The sequence below is a fragment of the Ascidiella aspersa genome, chromosome 7 (assembly GCF_963924565.1).
Source record: "Ascidiella aspersa chromosome 7, kaAscAspe10.2, whole genome shotgun sequence".
In the NCBI taxonomy this organism is placed as follows: Eukaryota; Metazoa; Chordata; class Ascidiacea; order Phlebobranchia; family Ascidiidae; genus Ascidiella; species Ascidiella aspersa.
This window is the reverse complement of record NC_139453.1, coordinates 14,183,319-14,209,251: the sequence shown is the minus strand read 5'-3', so window position 1 is coordinate 14,209,251 and position 25,933 is coordinate 14,183,319. Positions and strand designations below refer to the sequence as shown.

Genomic DNA, 25,933 nt, shown 5'->3' with positions numbered 1-25,933 from the left:
ACAATTTTAGTGGTTTCAGTCCTGTCAAAATGCCAGGCGTACCTTGGATGAGTTCATCAAATCAACAGCATCTACAATGAAATTACTTTATTCTGAAAAATATGGTTGGTAATTCTCAATTTTTACATATATAGCTGTAACATAAATAGCCCAAAATCCTTTTTATTTTTAGACATATGCATTAAGTACATGTTTAGTGTTTTGTGTGATCTTTTCATACTTTTAGATACTTCAAATAATTTATTGGGACGACAGAATGTATACACCTTATGTTTTACAACAGACAGAAGGGTTTAATATAATTCAAAAACATGAGAAAAATGAGAGGAAAAATGTTCGTGCGATATTGTCCAAAATAGCATTATTTCCACAATATCAGGTATGAAGTTTGTTTGTCTTTTCCGGTTAACTGTATAGAGAGAATCACTTGCCTATAGATATAATATTATAAAAATAAAATAAAAAAGCCTGGATAAAAAATAATTCATGCTTTTCTTTGCAGTCTGAAGCAAAATGGAAAGTCAGTAGATATACAAAAGGAATTGCAGCGAAATCATCCGAAAATCCCTTTTAAATTCAAGTTTTGAAAAAAAGGAAGGATATTTTTTAACCATTCGTAATTCTGAAGCACTGGTAATAAAATTGTATTACTATGGTAGAAAACACTTAACCATTTAGTTTCAACAACAATGTAACAAAGTGTAACTTTTTAAGGACAATCAGAGAACTACTGATGCAACTTATGATATAACACAAACATCTAACATAAAGGTACAAAATTATTTAGGGAAGAATACTTTTAGTTAATTTTCAAGTAAACATTTTTTAGTGGTTTCCATCTATGAAAAGTGGTGAAAAGGCCATTGAAGACTTTGAACGGTTTAACAGCCACTCTCATGGTAAGCTTTGCTATAAGTGCAATTTTGTATCTGTTATACCAACAGTTTTTATGTTTGTATGCAGATTTGTCAAAGACTCCCATTAAATGGGATGAAAAATCTACACCTTATATTGTAAAAAAGAAAAAAGTATTATTCAACATGGAAAAGATTACAAAAAATCAAACAATACCAAAAATTCATACCAAATTCCGAAACATGTATTGCATTTTCATTGAAATATGTTTTTAGTTCATTTGTAAAATATGCACATATAAAATCATATTTTTAAACAGTTGCTAGATCATCCTCAAGTATTCAAAAACAATAGAAGCATTCAGTGTTCAAAAAAAAATGAATTGCAAGGCAAAAATAACTATTAAAGAAATACTCAAGTTTCCTCAATACAAGGCATGATTTATAAAAGTTAAAATTTATTATTGTTTGTTTACTTAATGTCTTTTTAATCTAGAGCTTCAAAACTTCTTCATTTGATGTTAAACTATTACGGAAAAAGATCTTAGATGAAAATGATGAAACTTTAGTAAAGGAGTCTGCTTGTTGTGTTGAATTTCCTAATGATGATGAACATTCTGGACATGTATTGAGCCAGGTTATCTTTGATTACACTTTGTTTAGACTTATATTACATAACATGTTTAGGTTTGTTAGCTGCTTTTAGATATTAATTGTCATAATGCTGGTATGGTTTTGCAGTTTCTTATAAAATTAAATATATGTTTTAGGCAGCTGGAATACTTCAAAAAATTGACAAAAGGCTGATCGAAAAAAATTGATGAATTCATGAACTTTTTAAAGATGAAGAACTTCCAATGAGCTGTAATCGTAGATTTTTTCCATTGAAGAAGGACATTCAAAATCACTTTTTTAAGTCTTTTACAAATGTCCAACTTTTGGTAGATCAATGGAAGGAAGAAGCTCATAGTGATGACAAGATATTGTTCAGACCCTACATTGCAGGAACAAATATTTCACAGAGGTTCGCAAACAATGCTGATGAATCTGCACCTATAATTGACTGCCAGCAAACATTGTTATTTGTCCACCAATTTGCATGGCAGCGCAGACTGCTTCTTCGTTATGGACAAGATATCTGTCTGCTGGATGCTACCTATAAAACATCCAAGTATGCCCTACCTTTGTTTTTTTTGTGTGTTAAAACCAATGTTGGATATCAGGTAGTGGCAAGTTTTATTACACAAAATGAAAGACAGTCAGATATTGAAGAAGCACTTAATATATTAAAATCATGGTGCCCTACTTGGAATCCTACATTTTTTATGACGGACAAGTGTGATGCTGAGATAAATGCAATTGAAAGTACTTTTTCAGGTAACAAATAAGTTATTTATGGCTAAAAGAATAACATTAGTCAATTAGTATGTCTTATTCAGATTGCAGGGTTTTAATTTGCGATTTTCACCGAGAGCAGGCATGGGAAAGATGGGTAAAAAAGACAGAAAACAATGTTGGAGATGCAAAGTATAAACTGTTGCAGCTAAAAGAGCTGTAGCTCAGGCTGAGACCGAAAGTGAATTTGCTAGCGCGTTGTACTATTTGAGGTCGAACAATATTTGGCATGTGTAGGGATGACACAAGAACAAGCAGAAAATTTAAAGTACTTTGTATGTCACGATGGATTTCCTTAAAGAATTAATATTTGTTGTTATGTTTCCATTATTTTATCTAACTTAAATTGCCCTTTATTCAATCAAATTACTTTTTAAATCACTTGGTTATATTTCCTTAATCAAATTATTTTTTATTGACCTTGATTAATTAAAATTACTCTTTGTTAAGTATTTTAAATCACTTTGTAAAACATACCTTATGGTTAGATATTTCCTGAATCAAATTATTTTAATTATTTTTTATTGCACTTAGCCAAATCATTTTAAATCACTTTGTAAAACATACCTAAAATGCAAATGCCTGCTTACTCATCTCAGTGTCACATCCAATGATCAATTGAACAGTGTGAACCTTGTCAAACCAAGTTATTTATCAAACAAAATTATTCATCACCTTAAACTATTTCAAATCAGCATTTCCCAGAGTCACCATTTTTTATAAACAGTCAAATTTGTTATCAGTAATTATTGCAAAAGAACAATTTCTACCAATAGTGCCAACTCCATCAGCCACGCATTGAAAAAAAAATTGTACAGAACCTCTTTAATTATGTAAGTTAACATTGTTTTTTTTTTCTGGCATAATTTTACTACATTGGAATAAAAGCACCTTTTATTTTTAAGGTAGTACTGCCCATTTGACATTCAGCTGACTTGGCCAATACAACAAGTGTGATTGATGATTAAGATTCATTTTGATTGATAACATCGGGTATTGGTATCGCAATAAAATGTCAAGTATCGGACATTTTTGGTTATTACCATTTATATTAATTTGTAGTTTCCTAAATTTGTATCACTTGTTGGCCACTCTGGTCTTTATCTGTCTCCTACCACTTGATTTTTCATTTTGTGTATTCTTGTTTGTGTACAAGTTTGTTTATTTTAAAAACTCATAAAAAAAAAATTACATTACGTTACATTGCAGCATGGAGAACCTGATTTCAAAATTAAATGTTGGAAGTTGATAAAATCCTGTTCTTGCCTTAGCCAATGAAGAGTATTTTGGGTATTTCAATAAAAGAGCTACTAAACAATATGGAAAGAAACCACAATAAACAAAGTAAGTGTTTAACGTAAAATAAACACCATTTTAGAACCTTCATCCATGTATAAGTGTTGGTTTTAAACTGTTAAACTAATGATGTTGTATTTGGTGTAACAACAGCCAACAGAGTTAAAATCAAATAAATATAAGACCTATGTTTTCCTAGTATTATTAATACTTGTGTGTTTTTCAGATCCATATCATACCTTTACCTTACCCCAACACTGACCTTTTAGAATTAAAACCTTTACTGAGCAAAGTTTCTCAATCTATGGCTCGCCAACTGCATTAGTTCATAGGGTTAAATTTATTGAAATTGGTTCAGAGCAAGATTTCTCTAAAATTTTAAATTAAATTGCGGAAGCAATATGAAGACACGGCTTATATTATTTAAATTTAACTCTATCACATTCTATTTGTAAAGTTTTGGTTCAATTTTAAAAATTACATGGAAAAGAATTGGATTCCGAACTTCGCTACTAAGCACTACATATTTCAGTTGCCACGAAAAACGGATGAGAAACAATATAGGGGGTATTCTGACATTTTCGATATTTCCTGTTTTGTTCTTATTAATTTGACTTTTTTCTGAGTCTTGTTTTTACTTTTGTGTTTAGCATGTTTAGCTATTTTTTTTTATAATAAACCCAAAAAATTTATTGTTTTGCATGCTAATAAAAAATTTTTTTGTTTTGCATGTGTTTTGCGTTTCTTGATTTTCAATAGTTCAACATTATATTGGTATTATTGCATGGTCCTTAAATATTGGTTAAGCTAGGTGGTGTTTATACCATTAATTTTTCAATACTCATATCAATGCCTATTCAGGCCAAAAGCTTTTTTTGCCAGCGGTTATAATCTACAATATATTTTTGTTGGTCGTATCTTTTGTCATTATAGTACCTTCAAAATTAAAAAAAGGAAATATTGGTCATTTTCTTTAGGTAATAAATAGTTCAAGTGATGTTGTGGTGTATTTAAAAAATTTTAAAATAAAATATTGTTAGTAAATTTCGAATCAATTAATATTTAGTCCCCTGTTGATGTTACTTTTTACCTCTTGATTTATGTTTTCCTTTTTTTGTGTTCTTCAATTATTGGTTTGCATGCTGGGGAAGGAGATGACAACCTTCACATGGTCTTCACTGTTGCTCTCACTAATAGTCATCATTGTGTATTTTATTGGAAATACTATCTGTTCTTTTGTGCATTACAGTTCCTTCTAATTATTTTCCAAGAAGCAACCTAGCATACTATAACGAAATATTTTTGACTGAATTTATCAAGATATGTTGTGAGTTTAAATCAGGTTTTGTAGCAAAAAACTAGGGTTTACTTACAAAACACCATTGTTGTAAAGACTTCTGGTGGGTAAAATTACTTAAGTCAATTAAGGTGGTTTCTACATTAAATAGTGTCGTCATTTTAGGCTAATGGCTTGGCTAGGTTTAATTAAAAATGAATTAAACATAACAATTTAAAATGATTATATTTAAACTAGGTCAGCAGTAGTAACTGAGACACGTGGATTTTTGAGAGAGACAATACTTTAGGACTAAATTGAATACAAAATAGGTTGATATTACAATGTTGAGATTAATAATTCAAATAGCAAGGGCCAGCAGTTATAATTTTGTATTTTCTTGATGAAAAAAATGTCTAATTATTTAACGTTTTCGGGCATTCTTTGAAAATATGGCATACAAAATTGCCTTGTTGTATGACATTGCTTTTACTGTATATATACGTATAATCATACATAACATGTGATATAATATAACAATTAAAATAAAAACATAAAAAATAAGTATTCTATGTGACAAGCTGCCCTTTTACTTTCACTTGCCTTAAGTTTTTACCTAAGTATCCTACCTTCCTTACCTTGCTCGTTTTTTCGGGGTTTTTCCCCCAACGTCCTAAAATAAAATTTCTATGTTTTTAAGTCATTTAATGTTTCTATGGTGCTGGCTACTTTTTTCTTGATGGTGTAAATCGGTAATAGGGTATATATTTCATATAATTTAATATAATAGAACGCTCCCCCTCTTTTTTTACTATCTTATTATTCTTTACACACTGTTTATTTATTATGCCTTTGTCTCTTGTTTTCTTCTACAATATCTGACATGCCCAATAATACTCCTACACCCCACAAACAGAAAAACAACCACCGGCACTTGGCCGAAGAGGCATCAAACGTATGATGAGGCCGCTCATACCCAAAAGAAAACAACCAGTACGAAAAAAAAAAAGAACTACATGAAATACAATACATCACCTCAGAAGAAAAAACAACCCTTAACGAAAGCCAATCTGAACTAAACAAAAGCCCCCCAACATCCTCACAACCACCACCAGGCAAAAGAATATGCACAGACAAAAACCCAAATGGAAAACCACCCACCCAAATAGCCAAAACATCTCAAAAAGAAACCGATCAAGAATCAATGCCAAAACACCTGGAACCTATAAAAGAACAACAAGAAAAACTCAGTAATCAAAACCAACAAGGAAATATATCAAACGAGAAGAAACCAAAGACCAAACACAAAAATAACCAACCTTCCTAACCTTAAATCCTTCTTTCAATTTTCAAAGTCCTTTGTCTTTCTTTTCACCAGGAAAACAAAATGACATGGCACTATTTCGTTTTGAAAAATGGCATAGATAGATGATGAAAAAAGATAAAAAAAAAAAAATCTCTGGCGCCTCCCCTCCCTGTATGGATTCCGTGCCTTTCCTACTCAAAGGATTGGTAGACGGTTGTCCGGAGGTGGAAGCCCTCGATCTAAATAAAATAGTACCAAACAGAGTTTTATTCTGAGTTTTTTGCCTAAAAGACTATTAAAAACAAACAAAAAGTCTGAATCATTACGCGCGCAGCAACGTTCCTTTCTATTATATTGTCAGACCGCTTTCTTGTATAACCGGCTTTAGGGGGCCCTTGCCCCACGCCAAGGCAGGTTGCAGGTGTGTGTTGTATAGTTTATATTTTAGGCCTATCTTTGTGTACCTCCTAGAGTATAGTGTAGGACTGGGTTTATACCCTAGCTACCTGGCTTTCTCCTTTTGTCGCCCGCCTGGCTCTAAGCCTCTTTTGCTTTAACTTTACCTCTCTCTAGTGGGAACAAAAAAAATCTATCTTTGCCTGTATATCTTAGTTTTTTTGTCACTCGCCTATACTTGCACTTTTTTCGTTTTTTTCTTTCGCCTGTGTAAGGTCGATTACGTCTTGCGTGACGTAATTGATTACCTTAATTGCCCTCGCCGCTAGCAAGGCCCTCCTCATAAAGGTCGCGAAGCCCTAGCCTTTTTTTAACCCTCTACCACCTCTACATCGAAAAAATTGAAATGCGGAACATTCAAGACCATATAATTGTAGCTGGAAACCGAATACGTATCATCAAACCCGGGCAAGAAAGTATACAACCAAAATGTAATCGATGCAACCAAACCGGACACTGGGCAAATAGATCCACCCTCCAATCAATTTCCCACCCCTGCCAACCGATCCGGACGGGACTTCTATCTACCATCACAAATAAAAATAAAGAAAAACCTCCACCCTCGGAACACAGTGTCAGAAGCGACCCAGCTAACGACGCTGACGACGAGCTGACGAATCAAAATCTCATATTGGAGGAAACAAACAACGACTCTCACGACGCAGTCTTTATTAAAGAATCAGAAAACCACACTCAACCAGATGAAGGACAAGCTCAACCTCCAACGCACGATGAAACAACACACATACATACACACTCAACCAACACCACCACACAAGGGAAGAAAAACATCACCGAAAGAAGAACAAGAAAGAAAGAAAGCAAAACTAGGAGATACTAACCGAAAACTGGACATATCGGAGGTTAACAACCTCCGCAGCTTACTACCAAGGGGTACTACACTCTTTTCCCAAACCATCTCTTGGTCCTGATCGAAACGCAGAATCCGAATCTGAATCCGTCTCTGAAATAAACATACGAGGCATTAACAAAAAACTAGGGAAAATATCAAATTTTATAAAAACAAACAAAATTGACATCCTTGCCTTGCAGGAAACAAACAAAATAGATAAAACAAAAATACATAAATTTACTACAGCATATACAAACATTCCAAACGCTCCCCATCTTAAAGGCACAGGGACAATACTAATTATAAATGATAACATAAAACAAAACTATAACGTCCAACATGAAACTATCAAACAAAATAGGATACAATCTATAAAACTAACTGAAAAAAAACAAAACAAAACAATAAATTTAATCAACTCGTATCTCCAATCCGGAAAACCTAGCGTAAGGAAAAAACAACAGAACCTAATCGAAAGCAAAATAAAAAAACAAAATATAGAAAATCTTAATTAAACTTCGTTTACAACAAAAATGACACAATAAATAACACCAAACAAAAACAAATCCTAGAAAAAATATGAAATTAAAACGAAAGCAAATCCCCTGACCAAAACATAGAAGATCCTCCCTCTTTTATAAATAGACAAGAAATAATTATAGCCATAAGCTCTTTAAATAATAACGTTTACTTAAAACAGGAAATGACTAAAAACATGAAATTGGCCATAACAAAACTAATACCAAAAAAAGGCGATCTTAACTATTTAAACTGGAGACCTATTTCATTACTAAACACTGACTACAAAATTTTAAGCAAAATCATTACTAATAGACTACGGCCACAACTCGATGACAAAATTGACCAATCACAAAAATGCGGCAACTAATAGGCAAATGCAAGAAATTCATTACATAGCAAAAATAAAAACAACAAATTGGCACTTTTAGTAACCGACTTTGAAAAAGCATTCGATAAAGCGGGGGACCATCACCTAATTCACCAAATTCTAACAAAATTCAAAGTCGACAAATTTACAATAAAATGGGTCTCCATACTCTATCGAAACATTAGTAGCAAAATTGAAATTAACGGTAAAAATTCAAACGAGATAAACATCAAACGAGGGGTCCGTCAGGGCTGTTCTCTATCAATGATTTTATATATTTGCCTTGGACAAGTGTTAGCTGAACTAATTCAAAATAACTCAGAAATCAAAGGTATTAAAATTAGGAAAAACACAATTAAAATGCAACAATATGCTGATGACAACAATTTTTTTATATCCGACCAAAACTCAATCAAACACCTTTTTATCGAACTAGAAAATTATGAAAAAATCACGGGCCAAACACTAAACAAAAACAAAACCAAAATACTAACGCTTGTCCAAGATTTTAAATCGCTTTTATTTGCTAACTATAACCAATACTTTACCGAACAAATTAAAATGCTAGGAATCATCTACAATGAAACAAATAATAATAGCGCAATCAATTGGAACGCAGCAAAAGGCAAAATCATAAGCATAATAAAACAATACGAACACCTAAATTTGACCATGTTTGGCAAAATTAATATAATAAACTCCCTAATCGTTTCCAAAATCATTCATGTAGCACGCATTATTATTCCGGACAACAGAACAATAAAATACATACAGCACATCATAAACCAATTTTTATGGTCACCATCAAAAATAGAACCCCTCAGCCGAAGCAAAATCCAATCCGAATATAAAGACGGCGGCCTTAAAATGGTAAACATAAGAAATAAAATAAGCGCAGCCCACCTAGAACGAATAATATATATAAAAAATATCAACGAAACAAATCAAATTTATCATGACTGGGCGCTTTACCAACTTGGATTCAAAATTAGAACCATCAACAAAAATCTATTTAATAATAACTACCCGAAACGTCCAGAACCTAACCCAAAATGGAAATTTAAACCAAATATGAAAAACTCAACAATTATGATCCAGATTTTGAATGGGAAAACACCAAATTAAAAAACATATATCAAACCCTAAACCAAATCACAATAACAAAAACTACTTTTAAATTAAAAGACTCTAACGAAAATATAAGCTGGCTAGCCCTACTATTCAAAACACCAAAAACAAAAGACTTATTCACAAATAATGAAAGACAAATAGCTTACCGTATAGCCCATAATGCCTTCCGCTGGGGAGATTTCCAAAAACGCCAACAAATCTATCAAAACAAAATAGGACAATTAATTAAACGTAAGTGTAATTTCTGCCAATCAAATAAAGACAATATTAAACATTTAATTCAAATTGTGAAATAACCAAAAGCATAATCCAAAATTTAAATATATTTACAACACAAAATTTTAATCAAACTTTCCTGCCAGACGAGGATGTCCTCCTTTATAATCAAAATTCCTCAGGCTTTCAAAATAACTTCACCAATTTGAAAATCCTCCAAATTCTGAAAACAACAGTAATTGAATTCAAAACTATTTCGGAAATAAGAAATGAATACATTACGGAAAAAAATCAATTGATAATTAATCTTACCGATGAAATCAAATTCAAATTTAAAACCTTCATTTCGGACCTAAAAACAAAAATAGGATTAGAAAAATTAACAGAAATTCTAAATACAAACCTCATGGACCAAGAGACGGTTGGCGTTGGTTGCTGCGCTCCTCTCTCTTTAACTGTAACTCTATTATATATATTATTATTTGTACGTACTATTACTCTCTTGCGCCACCTTACAGCACCGGTCTCGGCCGAAGATGTATTATACGAATGATGATCCAACCGTATGTGATTAAAAATAATCTACGGAGCACTGGACCCAATAAGGGTTCAGTTGCATACCTGAGTATAATATATAAATCAAAAACAAAATAATATAAAAATATGTAATCTCTCTATACTCTAACAAGATCGCTCAACATTCAGGTTGTCGGTCATGAAGACTTCCAATTGGAAGATCTTCTTGATATTATTCAACATAATAACATATTTTCAACTCTCTTCGAAATGATTATTGGATGTCGTACCATCAACCGACACTCATATATTTATCAACTAACCTTTGTGGCCCCCCTTGCAAAGACACGCTTCCACAACCTCCTGCAACAAAAAAGTACATATATATACAACGGACAACAAATCACCTTAACCACAATGGAACCGCCAAAACCCCAAACCAAAATCACCCTTGTACCGGTCCCATGTGAATGGGAAATAGAACAACTGCAACAGATAACACAGAAACACAAATGGGTAACATTAAAACGAATTACGGCATGTACGCACAGGAACTTTCCAGCAATACGCAATGGTTTCTTCTATCACTTGTTTATTGAAAACGTTAATCTCAACAACATCCCAAACCAGCTATCGATCGCAGGGAACCGTCTACGAATTATAAAGCCTTGCGAAGAGGATACACAACCGAGATGCCGCAGATGTCAGCAACCAGGCCACTGGGCGAATCGATGCCCCAACTACACTCAAACAACTCAACAATCTACTCCTAAACATGAACCTGGACCAATTTCCCACCGTCACGGAAGCACATCATGTTCACGACATGGTCAACATTATCAACCAAAAACAATCCGATCTTACCAACCAACCAGGACCATCCCGTAAATCCTTCGGACCTCGCAACTTTGTATCCCCGGAAATGTCACCAATACAAAAGAATATTCCTTCCCAAAACAACCAACCTGCACACACTGAAAAAGATCCCCTAAACCCAGTAACCGAAGAACTCATCCACGAACTAGTATACCCTGATGGCTCAGAGAAAAAGGCAGAAAGTTCACCATGCGACGAAGAACAACAAAAAGAAAACCCCCAAGTAAATTCAAACAAAGACTCTGAACAAAATCAACCCTCAACCGACGACCCTCCAACCGAAGACAACACATCGTCACAATCTAAAAGAAATAGAATGGAAACCCCCTCTAATGAAAAACGTAAAGGTAAAAAACGAAAAACCAATGGAAAAGCTCCGGAATTTCGACAAGATGAACTACCTCCTTCGGACCATGCAAAAACTCCAAACGCAACCAAATAAACTCTTAATATCTTCTCTTTCCCTTCACTCCTCCACGCCTTGACACAGTCCTAAACCAACAAATAAACATAGCGTCTTTAAACATACGCGGAATACGAAAAAAATTAGACAAAATTGCAAATTATATAAAAACAAATAAAATTGATATACTAGTCTTACAAGAAACTAACCAAATTAACCAAGACACTTTAACAAAATGGTCAAACAAACATAATCTAACTTACCACTATAACGTCCAAACAACTCCCTTTGTAGCAGGAACCGGCACTATTCTTCTAGTAAACTCTAAAATAAAAAATAACTTTAATACTCAACATAATATAATAATACAAAACAGAATTCACTCTCTAACACTAACAACCAAAAATAACACTTTAACAATTACAATTTTTAATACTTACTTCAAATCTGGGCACGTCCGAACCCGAATCACCAACAAAACACTCTCGACAACATATAACTAATTCAAACAATAAAAACAACATCATTTTAGGGGATTTTAACTTTGTTTATAACCAAAAAGACACTATCACTCAATTAGTAATCAAACCGGACCAAGTAAATTGGGAAAATATCAAAATTAGACTAAACCTGACTGACACATATAGGAACCAAAAACCCGAATGGCAAAGATTTCTCTTTTGTAACTGCTAAATCAGCAACGCGAATAGATAGAATATACGTAAGCGACCAATTAATCCACAAAATAAAAAACGCGAATTATTTACCCATAACTTTCTCGGACCATACCAAATCACCCAATATATCTCTACAAATTAACAAAACAAAACGGCAAGGTAAATCCTTTTGGAAATTTAACAACTCACTCTTAGAAAACAAAAATTATTGCGACTCATTGAAACGTCAAACAGAAAAAAGAGCTTAGAACTTTTACAAGTTATACATTACAGTTAAAGCCGGTTTTGCGTATATTTGGCTTTCGAGTTACTAACATTTATGTTAAACAAATACTATAAAGTGTATAGTGGTGACATATATAGTTTAATTTGCATTTTGATAAATGTGTAGTAATAATGTTTTATTAGCTGTGCAAGACTGTCAGGTTTAGAATCTAAAATGTATGTTACAAAAGCCTTGTCTTGGAAAACGAAGTGACTGAATTTGGATTTTTGTTTCAGAATTTAGGTATTTCATTCATAAATCCAAAAGCAATGAAAGTTGTAAAGACTATTTCATGATGATTTGTTGCTTTACACTTTATGAAAGGATTAAATTAAATGAATCATTTAAGGTTTGTATGTTTTTTTATTCTAAATAGAAATTTAATTTTTCTGTTAAACAATCAAGTATGCTTTTAACAATATTAAAGACACTAAGATTACACTGCTTTGTTTCAGGGCAATCAATGACAGCCAACCGAATAACCGATTGCTCTTTTCGACTTCAAAAATTACAAAAATGTAAGCAAATTTTACTTACATATTTTACATTAATATAGTTTATCCACATTTGGCTTTTATTTTGTATGTAGCGGCGCCAGCGAGGAAAATATTGCTTTTCACAATTGAGTTGACTAATATATAAGTTTTTGCTTAGAACCTTTCATCATAGAATGTAAAAAAATATGGTAAATATTATTCCAACATTTTCACCAATTTTGATGTTTTTTGAATCAATAAAAAATTTCTGAGGTACTTGAATATGTGTTACGCCTAAAAAAATCTTTCAACTTTGATATTTCCTTAGCGTACTTCTTGACTTATGTTGTTATGTTTTCAGATACTGACGATGATTTTAATAGCGAAATATATTTATCAATTTATAACATCCAAACAAACTGATTTTCGGTTTACATTTCCATTGTTTCAATCTTACTTTGGAATGCTACTGGACCTTTAATAAATAATATAGTTTACATAACTTTTTTATTTATTTACAGGATTTTAACTGCAAAGTGTAAGATGGGAAAATAAAAGTCTGTGACAAAGTTCAAGTGGAAATCAACAAGAGTATAGATCACAAGGTAAAAAAAACTCAAATTTTCTTTTTCTTAATCTTAAGTTCATTTATCCAATTTTTAAATTTGTGGTAAATACATATAATTTATATGTGTTGTGTCTAATGTTTGGTCTGCATATCCCAGTAATGGGCAACTTTTTTGGGTTAGATTGTGTATCACTAGTTTAAGCACAAATTTCAATAGCACATAAAGTCCAATACAATAATCTGGAACACATACTACCTTTTTGTATGAAATTATTTAATGATTTAATTTGTTTTCAAAGTAGGGTGAACCTTTTTTTTAATTTTTGTGGGTTATGAAGATATCAATTACAATAAAAATTAACTTGTTTCGCAATCATTGCACTGTCATTCAGTTAAAGCGTAACATAAATAATACATTTCTCAATGCTATGCTTAAAGAATGCATTGCCACTCAATGCTATGCTTAAAGAATGCATTGCCACTTAGTACAAGTCATAATAATATGTTTTTGTGGTGGTTAATGACAGACTAAAACATATTTTTATGACATGACTTGTAGTGGTTCTAGTCGGTAACTTGAAAATTTTACTATGTTTAGCAAGTAAAAAAAAAGTTGTTCAGTGACAGTGTATAATTTAATTATTGCAGTATATTATATTGATCTAAATGTTATTTTTTAGGCAGCCATGCTCAACTCGTCTTATAGAAAAGCTTGTGGCGACTCTATGCACTCAGTCTCCCTCCAGCATAGTTGCTGGCGTGTAACAGCCCGTGGGTGACCTAATTAATGTCACACTCGAGTTAGCACACTGTAGTTGACGAAGCGTACAATTGCCTTTTTCTTGCGTACGTTTTCATCGTGGTTACGCGGTACATGTTCCACCACTTCTTTGAGCGCCTCATACCAAGAATCATCGCTACATCTGGTGACCCCTGCAAGTCCAGAAACGACATTTCTGGACAACAAAAGAATATGACGGAGGAAAGTCAAGCAATAATGCAACACGCCGTTGCCCTCAAACTGCCTTCGTTCTGGTCTGCGCAGCCACGTGTCTGGTTCCAACAAGCTGAAGCGCAATTCGCATTGCGCAATGTAGCGATTGACACTACGAAATATTACCACGTGGTTGCAGCCCTAGATCAAGACACCGCAAAACGTCTTATCGATCTATTAGAGAATCCACCGCAAGATGGAAAATACAACGCCATTAAGCAAAGGCTCTTGAGCACTTTCGGTCTTTCACCCCAGGAACGAGCTTCTCAGCTGCTTAACATGCCCGATTTAGGAGACCGTAAGCCTTTTGAGTTAATGGATGACATGTTTGCGCTTCTGGGCTCACACGAGGCGTGTTTTCTTCTTCAACATTTGTTCCTACGCGCCTGCCCGAGGATGTCCGCGTTATTTTAGCAAGCGAGGAAATGACCAATCCACGCCATTTAGCCCAGCGGGCAGACACGCTTTGGCAAGCAAGCAGCAGTCGGACAAGAATGACTGTTTCAAAGGTTAGTTCGTCAACGCCTTCACGCAACCACGAAACCCATTCAGCTAATATCAACGACCAGGGTCTTTGTTTCTTCCACCGCCGTTTTCGAGAGAAGGCGCGCAAATGTGTTCCTCCATGCAACTATCGGGGAAACGACCGAGCCGGTCGTTGATACTTTCAACGGCCGGCATTAAAACCTGTCTTTTCTTTACTTGGGACCGCACATCCGGTATCAATTATTTAGTCGACTCTGGTGACGAAGTAAGCGTTATTCCGCCAACCGGACGTGACCGCACAATACCCATCCCCGGCAAGAAACTCTTGGCTGCCAACGGAAGCAATATACGCACCTACGGAACTAAGGTACTTCGCCTCAACTTGTCCGCAGGCCAATTCACATGGAAGTTTTATATTGCTGAGGTTTCCCGTACCCTACTTGGCGCAGATTTTCTACGGGCTCATTCGCTTATGGTGGTCGACTTTAAACACTATCGTCTGGTAGATGCGAAGTCAGTCTACGGCACTCCACGCAGCAAAACAGCGCAGGAAGCATCCCATGTCATTGCTTCGACTGTTGAAACTCCGTACTCGAAGTTATTAGCCGCATATCCGCAACTCACTACTCCCCAGTTTACACACGCGATGCCAAAACACGGTGTGCACCACTACATTTCTACCAGCGGCCCTCCAGTCCATTCGCGCGCACGTAGGCTTCCGCCGGAAAAGCTCGCAATAGCGAAAGCTGAATTTCGCAAAATGCTTGACATGGGGATCATTCAACGGTCGTCCAGTCCATGGTCATCGCCACTCCACATGGTACCGAAATCGTCAGGCGGATGGAGACCATGTGGATGACACTACCGATGCCTAAACGCCTGCACCACCGCAGACCGTTACAACATTTCGCACTTACAAGATTTCACGGCACGCCTAGCAGGAGCTCAATTGTTTTCTAAAATTGATTTGATTCGTGGCTACCATCAAGTTCCTGTGGCTCCAGAGGATGTTCCCAAAACAGCTGTAATTACTCCCTTTGGGCTTTACGAGTTTCTTCGCATGCCATTTGGCCTAAAAAATGCAGCTCAGGCATTTCAGAGGCTAATGGACACAGTTTGTCAAACCCTTGACTTTGTGTTTTGGACGACATCCTGGTTGCCAGTCACTCAGTAGAAGAGCATCGCGATCATTTGAACAAGCTTTTTCAACGGTTGTCGATCATCACGGCCTTGTCATCATCAATTAATCGAAATGTCAATTCGGAAAATCGCGCATCGATTTTCTCGGTCATCGCGTGGATAAAAACGGTGCCATTCCTCTGCCCGACAAGGTTTCAGCAATTACACGGTTTCCACAACCTATAACAATAAAAGGTCTACAGAAATTTACAGGTTTGATTAATTTTTATAACCGCTTTATTCCCGCTGCAGCCCGCATTATGAGGCCGATTTATCAAGCGCTTGCTGGCAAACCAAAAACGCTGGTATGGACAAACAGTTTGGATATGGCTTTTAAAGCAGCTAAATTAGCGTTGGCTAATGCTACCTTACTTACTCATCCTCAACAGCATGCGAAAACGGCTATAACGGTCGACGCTTCGGAAACTTCAATCGGTGGGGTGCTGGAGCAGTTCATTGGGGGCATATGGCGACCGTTAGCATTTTTTAGTAAACAATTAAGACCACCCGAAATTAAATATAGCGCTTTCGACCGTGAACTGTTAGCTTTACACTTAGCTATCAGACACTTTCGTTACTTCCTTGAAGGCCGTATCTTCACCGCATTCACGGACCACAAACCTTTAACTTTTGCATTTGCAAAGATTTCAGATCCATGGTCCAGTCGCCAACAACGTCATCTTACCGCTATATCAGAGTTTACGACGGACGTGCAGCACATCAAAGGAAAGTTCAATCATGTTGCAGATGCACTTTCTTGCGCTACAATCAGCAATGTACACAGCGCAGAGCTTGCGAAGGCGCAACAGGTACGTACAAGAGGTTCAGGTTTATCGAACCGCAGTTTCTAACCTAAAACTAGAGGATGTCGCCATCGGGCCAAATGGCCTTACGCTTCTTTGCGACACCTCAATGGGCAACCCACGACCAATAGTACCACAATCTTGGCGCCGAAAGGTTTTTGACGCCATCCACGGTTTGTCTCACCCCTCAATCCGGACAACCCGACGACTCGTGGCTTCCAAATTTGTATGGCACGGTCTCAATAAAGATGTTGGCTTGTGGACCAAACAATGCACATCTTGCCAAAAAGCGAAGGTCCACCAACACGTGCGCGCACCCTTACAGCATTACCCATTGTCGAACGTCCGGTTTGCCGATGTGAATATCGACATAGTCGGCCCGCTTCCACCTTCTCAAGGTAATGTTTATCTTTTAACTATGGTTGACAGATACACGAGGTGGCCTGAAGCAATTCCGATGAAAGATGCAACAACCATCACCTGCGCGAGGGCATTTGTTTTCAACTGGGTGGCACGATTTGGCATCCCGATAAATGTTGCATCCGATCGCGGCCCGCAGTTTACATCGGAGCTATGGTCATCGGTAAACAAACTGCTCGGCATCAACCTGCACCGCACCACTGCTTTTCACCCACAAGCCAACGGCCTCGTAGAAAGGTTTCATCGCCATTTAAAAAGCTCCTTAATGTCGCGTTTAACAGGTCCCAACTGGGTTGACGAGCTACCGTGGGTTCTTTTAGGAATTCGAACAGCTCCAAAAGAAGACTTGCAAACATCTTCATCAGAGTTGGTTTATGGCTCGCAAATCACAGTCCCAGGAGATGTTCCAGTTCGGCAGGCTGCACCCCCTCCTCTAGATTTCCTGAAACATCTTCAGGAGGCTATTCAAGCGTTTACCCCGGTTCCGAGGACTCGCTCGATGTTTTTGTACGCAGAGAGGCTCGCACCGTCCTCCACTAACGCCTCCCTACGATGGGCCATTCAGGGTAATCGAACACGGCCCAAAGACATACAAGCTGGATATCGGCGGAAAGGAGCAGCTAGTGTCGGTCGATCGCCTTAAACCGGCGCACTTGGACACGACGCATCCGGTTCAAGTGGCGCAACCGCCCCGACGAGGACGACCTCCAAACAAAGCAACAACAGTCCGGCCTCAAACAACGCAAACACAGCATGCGTTTACGCAAACACCGGCTGGACTGCAGGTCCAGCTACCGGCAACTTCAGCCCAATCGGCTTACGCACGCAACAGGCCCCATCGACAAGTTCGGACGCCGGCGCGATACTGTTATGGTTGTCATTTTTCGCTTCTGGGGGGGAGCTGTGTGGCGACCCTATGCACTCAGTCTCCCTCCAGCATAGTTGCTGGCGTGTAACAGCCCGTGGGTGACCTGTCACACTCGAGTTAGCACACTGTAGTTGACGAAGCGTACTTGCCTTTTTCTTGCGTACGTTTTCATCGTGGTTACGCGGTACATGTTCCACCACTTCTTTGAGCGCCTCATACAAGAATCATCGCTACAAGCTCTTCAAGGCCTTTATTGGGCAAACCTTTGTAGGGCACAGCAGCATTTCTGCATTTGTATATTAGTGGATGGAATGGACATTAAATTTGTGGAAGAACAACACTTGTTGAACAAATTGTTTAGTTATATTTTCATTGATATTCAAGCATGTTAATATACACAGGATTTAAGTTATCCACCCTGTTGCTCTGTGTTTATATGTTTTTAAACCACCTACTTAAGGCCCCACCTTGAAAATTTGCCAAGCATAGCAATTGTAAATATTATAAAAAGGGTTTCAACTTTGTAAAATATCTCCTTTTCTGTTTTTTTTAACTTTTTCTGTTTTTTTTACTGTTTATCACATACACAGTTTTGTTTGCATTAACGCCTTCATTGTATTTAATATGCGATATTTATACTATTACTAAATATGGTTTTAAACAACCCACTGAAGACCCCACCTTGAAAAATTTGCCAAGTATAGAAATTATAAATATTAAAACATATATATCTTTTTTTGTTGTTTTTATTTACTTTTTCTCTTTTTTAATTTTTGTTGCAGATATATTTTTGTTTGCGTAAACACTTTCATTGTATCCAATTTCAACATGTTATTTTGTGTATTATATATGTTTTCCGTTTTCCTACTTCTTTTCATTTCTAATATAAACTCTTCAATTTTTAATGTATAGTTTTTTCTTTTCGAAGTTTGACATTTTTTGAAACTTTCACTGTGTTGAGCTTTTTGTGTTGTTTTTCACCTTTTTCGCCCAATAAAATGGTTTACCCAATGAATTTTTTGTGGAATTGATTTGGAAACACTGAATCCTAGCCCTAAACACCTGGCCGATTAAACGGCAAAACGTCTAAACACCTGAAATTCAAACACGTTTATTTTTAAACATGTTACATTTTCGCCCATTTCAGGTGTTTAATCGAATGACAGTGTACAAAACAAAATTACGGCCGCACAACTTGAACGAATACGCTTCATAAAAACCATAGAAACTCCAAATCAAATTTTTCATGACTGGGCAAATCGCTTTTAAAATCAGAAAACTAAACCCCAAATTGTTCAACAACAACTATTCAAAACGACGCGCACCAAACCCAACATGGACTTTCCAACAATTTTGACTGGGAAAACTCCAAATTTAAAGATATATACAAAACGCTAAACAACATTACATCCGCCAAAACACAAATTAAGCTTCCAGACAACAACAAAGAAATATCATGGAACAAACTACTGCTTCAAAACAATAAAAAACAAAACATATTTAGCAATTACGAAAAACAAAATAGCTACAAAATTGCCCACAATGTTTTTTTCTGGGGCGACTTCAACAGACAAAATCAAATATTTAAAAATGGAAATGGAAATAGAATAAAACTAAACTGTAATTTTTGCCAAAAATATGCAGACAATATCAAACACATCATGACAGATTGCGAAATTACAAAAAACATAAAAACAATTTATTCTCAATAATTACGGACAAAATTTCTTAACAGATCACGACAGCATTTTGTATAACCAAAACTCAACAGAATTTCAAAACAATTTACTAAACCTAAAAATCCTCCAACAAATTAAAACAACCATAATTGATTACAAAATTAGATTAGAATCTAGAAATGAATACGTAACAAATAAAACACAAACTGAACTGGACCTAACAAATAAAATTATTCAAAATTTTAAAATATTCATATCGCATCTCACAAAAAAATTCGGCCTCACCAAATCGAAAGAGATCCTGGATATTTCAAGCCCGGAGGAGCAAATAGCTGCTGCTCCATCTTCCTCTTTTCAATTTTAAAACCTGTAAATATAAATGCAAACGCTAACGTAAATATAACTTAATACCCTATACGCAATATTGTTACCAAATTAAAAAATATGTATTATACCTTCTTGTGGCTTCCTTTTTTTTGCTTTCTTTCTTTCCTACATATTTTATATATTTAAATAAATTTTTTTTATAATGTTCTTTTTTTGTTGTACTCGTCCCCCTTTCTTTTTTTTTTTTCATTTTTTGTCGCTCGTTTAATTATATATTTGTTTCCTTCTTTACCCCTTATTACCACAGTTGGTGATACCACACCAAAATATCCGAGACCAAACCTATTTTACATTTTCAACTTATTTTGGTGCAATTTTGCTTTTTTGTTAATATACGGTGATGGTATTTGTTTCCTTTAAATAAAACTGATAAAACATACCGGCGCGGCCGGAAGGCATAGATAAAATGATGATACTGAAAATAACGATCAATACAACGAGGGGAATTCCCCCTAGGACTTGTACGAACAATATCTGATATCTATGCCAGAAAGAAAAAAAAAATCTTCGACTTCATGGGCCTCTTCGACAACGAAGACGCCCTTAAGTCATATAACGATAATATAATAGGTTCACGCTCGCTCAACAGAGCACAAAAAATGTTTGAAATTAGCTTCGCCGAGCAGAGCCATAGAGAAAAATTTAACAAGCACCGACTCAGCATGAAAATGGAGAATGGAAAAAGAATCCGAATAAACAGCCACACACTACGAACCCCAAAAACCACATACAACAATAACGTTATTTCCAGTTCCTTTTGAATGGAATATCACACACCTCGCCACTTTAGCAAAAGATAAGCAATGGGGCACTGTTAAAAGAGCCTTTTAAGACACAAAACTGAAAAATATAGTTCCCGAGATATCTGTCGCAGGACGGCAGATTCAAATTACAAAACCAGGAGAATCTTTCGGCCCAGTGTGCCGTAACTGCAAGGAACGTGGGCATTGGACCAACAACTGTCCTGCCCTGTCCTGCCCCTCAAATATGCCTACTTTGTTTCATGCCCGGTCACGTCATGAAAGAGTGCCCAAACTCTTCCCCCATCCAACACAACAATAGCCAACAAAACAACCAAGCCGAATATAACAGAACGTACCCGCCCATCACCACCGGAAGATTAGCCTCCACCCTAATCAATAAATATATCCCATCCAAATCACCAGGCCTCGAAAATGAACTCAGGAAATTTGAAATTGAAAACCGGAAAATGGAAAAATTAAACGAGGCCTTTCAAGAAACAAAACCGGAATCCAGCATAAATCTAAACTCATCAGAAGACACCATTATTGACATCACCTCTGAAAAACCTCGTAACTCTTCCAATCCCCCAAATCCAGACCAATTGATGCACTCAACCGGTCTATCGGACCACACACGAGCACCTTATATAAAACTAAAACAAACCAACAACACAAGATTTGAAAAGAGCTATTGGAAATTAAACAATGACATACAAACGAAACAGCCTATAAAGAACAAACAATCAACCTAATAACAAATTTTCAAAACGAAAAAGACCAATACAAAATTGCCACATGGTGGGAAGCCCTAAAAATACGCATTAAAAACAGCTCTATAAAATACATAAAAGCAAAGATTAACGACATAAACGAAAAATTAAAAAGATTAGAGGAACTGGCAATACAAGGAGCAGCAATTCGATGTAGGACAAAACAAATTATCGACAATGAAAAACCTGATAAACACCTTTTCAGAGAAGAGGCCGCCCTCGGCACAAAAACGAACAGGGAGAAAAAACAACGGAAAAAGAAGAAATCATTAAAACGGTTCATGCCTTCTACCTTAAACTATGGGGAACCAAAAAGGAAATTGACCTAACCAAACAAACGGAAATCCTAGACCAGGGGTTCTTAACCAGGGGTATTGTGTACCCCTTGGGGATACGAAGCACCAGAGCAGGGGGTACGAGATGCAGAGTGAAATTATGCGCTATTGTTTGTATGCATAAAACTTTTTTATTTATATGTCTACGACGAGTTGGTTTTGTACTATGATGCCATAGTGCTACCTACAGATGGATTGAGCTAACAAACGTCAGTTGCTGTAAACAGTTATTAGTGTTTGTACGGTATATGAAAGAGAAAGAAGTAGTGGAAGAATTCCAATTTTGCACTGTTTTAAATTCTAGTTTAGTTGATATTTAAGAGTTGTTGCCGAGGCATAATAATTGTCCTAAAACTTAGAAAAAAGCAGTTATGTCTAAAAAGCGTAAGTGGAATGAAGACTATGTGAAATATGGTTTCACTTGCTTGACGGAAAAAGATGGAACTGAGAGACCTCAGTGCATTTTATGCAGCAAAGTATTCGCAAATGCAAATCTCAAACCTTCAAGGCTTAATGAGCATTTCGATAATCGACTTGGGGGTGAAAAGTCAGGAAATAATTTAAGTACTTTGAAGATCATAATGTAATGTTATTATCAGAGTGGTACCTTAGTAAAGCATGGATTTTTACCGATTGAAAAGCCATTGTAGCTAGCATCTTATTATCAAGTTGCGTTTTTGTGTGCCAAAAATAATTAAGCCACACACAGAAGCAGAAGAGTTAGTGAAACCATGCGCAATGAAAATGGCAAAAAATAGTACTGGGGACTGAGGCAGAAAAAAAAACTAAGTTTAGTGCCATTGTCAAATGACATCATTACTCATTAGTTCCAGGATTCGAGATATGAGCGAAGATATTTTGCAACAGGTGATTGCTGACATCAAATCCAGTCCTATCAAAGTGAGTCTACAGTTGGATGAGTCAGACGTCAGTTGTTGTAGTCAGTTATTAGTTTTTGTGCGGTATGTGAAAGAGAAAGAAGTTCTGGAAGAATTTTTATTTTGCAGGGGCTCAGAGAATCTTTTCCAGGGATACATCATGGAGAGGTTTCTGTTTCTCAGGGATGGATACAAGACCCATTTATTTTCAACCTATGTTTTATGGGTGATAATGACCAAATGAAAGATGACCTTATTGAAATGAAAGCAAGCAGTAAAATCAAAATGGAGTTTGATTTAATGCAGTTAGATGCCTTCTGGTGTGCACAACTTGACTCATTTCCCCAGTTAGCAAAAAAAGCTTTAGAAATCCTTGTGCCTTTTGCGACAACCTACCTATGTGAAACGGGGTTCTCAACTCTTGTAAACATCAAAACTAAGCCGAGAAACCGATTGGATCCAAGAAATGATATGTGTGTGTCTATCTCAACGAAAGAACCTCGATTAAATATGATCATTTACGAAAAGCAACAGCCTAAAAGCCATTAGCAAATTGACTGATTGTTTGTGTGTTGTAAATATTGTTGAACTTACAAGAAGACTGTTTTTAATACATGTATTCAACACGTTTTATAAAACACACTTGGTTTAATTTTTATTATTTTATTTACTTTCGACGTCCATTGTAGACAGGGGGTACGAGAAAATATCATAAACGCTCAAGGGGTACGAGCGCTAAAAAGGTTAACATCCACTGTCCTAGACAAACTCTTCGAAAACGGCAAACCATAACCAGACAAAACACATACCTTTGTTCCAATACACAAACTCACCAAAATTTAAAACAATAATAATAACATCCTTTTTAATAACGAAGAACGCCAAATATCATGTCGTATCGCACATCGAGGTTATTTTTGGGGCAACTTTTTCAGAAATGCCGGACTTCTACAAAACCTGTTAGGCGAAAAAAGAAAACTAGGCGAAAAAAGAAAACTAAATTGTAACTTCTGTAAATCCCAAAATGACAATTCCAACCATTTAATTCTATTCTAAAAAATTTAAACCAATTCACCGTAACAAACTTTAATCAAACTTTCCTGTCAGATAAGAATGTCCTATTATATAATCAAAATCTCAACCAATTCGAAAACAATCTAATTAACCTTAAAATACTCTTACCTTGAAAAAAACAAATTTATTAACGAAACAACTTGGAAAATTAAATGCAAATTTAAAAATTTTATTAATGATGTAACCAAAAAATTTGACTCGGATAAAACTAACGAAATATTCCAATCAAATAAGTAAAAACAAAAAATGCCAAATGTGGAGAAACAAAATAATAAATAAAATAAAACAATAGCAACTTTCTCTTGCTGCAACAACCCCCATCTGAGGAAACGGGAGGATCAATTCCCCCTTCTCCCTCAGATGATATAACTAAAAAATCTTTTTAAAATTTGAACATATACTATTCAAACTTTTTAACGAAAAAGTACTCGTCTTATTTTTCATATACATAATTTAATCTTAATTTCCCCTTATGTGATAATTCTGGTGATGGTGTACGCATTTTACTTTCTTTACTAACCTTATTCTTATTTATTTGGTTAACGTAGCCAAACCTTGAAATATATATGTTAATGTTTTATACTCTGTTGGTGACCCCTTGTTTATGCCATTTTTCATTGTATGTAACCCGTATTGCTTTCCTTTTCAATAACCTGCACACGCATAGGCTTCTTACAAGTTAGCAAACCTAGGCTTATGAGTCAGAAATTCACAACTATTCTCTAAACCAGTGGTTCTCAACCGCCGGTCCGCGTCAACTTTTTTGCCGTCCGCCAAATATATTACAATTTTATATCTCAATTGCAAGATGTTAAAAGCTTGTTCACCAAATTAAGAACTTCGCCAGTTCCGTAATATAAAGCTAATTGTCTACTTTGGACTTACCGTACGTTACAATGCGCAGTTTTGTGCCCAACTGTTCAACACGTCGTTGAAGTCTTCTACTTTAAGATTGTTGTATGTGAAAAACTTTCGTATACCACGTATGATATAAGAAAAACAGCAGAAAATTGCTAATTTAATTGAAGTTCCAGTCTTTGCTTTTAAGTTGCATATACTTTGTCGTAATTACATTTTGGGCGAAATTTGTTTTGAAATTTCACCGGTCCGTAAGCTAAAATGGGTTGAGAACCACTGCTCTAAACTGCACAAACTGCGGTTTTCAGTGTTATATTATGGCGATGAAGGTAAGAACGGTGAACAAATACAGTTCGCATCCAGAGTCCAAAGAGAGAGTACAATTCAAATCACAGCATAGAGTGGTTGAACATACAGTAAAGACCACGTTGAGATTTCTGAAGTTCACAGTACCTAGGTGTTTAGCATTACGGTGTTGGTTTAATCGTCTAAACATTTAAAGAATAACAAAATGTAACCAAAACACTTTTTTTTTAACTAAATTGCAATTATCTCTTACATTAACAAGCATATAAACAACTAAACCTAACCGATTCCAACAGATAACTGCCATACAAAGACTGCACCAGAAAGTACACGAAGACTGCACTAAAAAGCGTGCGAAAACAAAGCCGAAATACAAAGAAATCAGACCGTAACGCATGGTTGCACTTGACAAAGAAACATAGAAAACTTATATAAATATTGCTTTTGTCCGTAACAGCAAGCTTTAAATTCAAAAGGCCTCTTTAAAGTTCAAGATTTACCTGTTTTGATTTTAAAAGGAAATTTGGATGTTTTCCATAACAGGGAGTCGAACTGAAACCGAACTGGCACTTTATGAACCGGTTTTGAGTCAATTTTTCCGAACCGTAACCAAATCCGAACCTGTCAAAAAATGGCCCGGGGATTTATTCCTCAAGCGTGATTGGGCGGGCGTTCGGTCAATTCTTTCTGCATTGCGTCT

At 35.8% G+C, this 25,933-nt stretch overlaps 2 pseudogenes; both read left to right on the top strand.

The window, feature by feature from the left end:
- Nucleotides 1-841: 841 nt before the first annotated feature.
- On the top strand, nucleotides 842-2,412 carry LOC146137970 (uncharacterized; annotated as a pseudogene).
- A 12,014-nt stretch (nucleotides 2,413-14,426) lies between these two features.
- LOC146137969 (uncharacterized) lies at nucleotides 14,427-15,109 on the top strand (annotated as a pseudogene).
- Nucleotides 15,110-25,933: the final 10,824 nt, after the last annotated feature.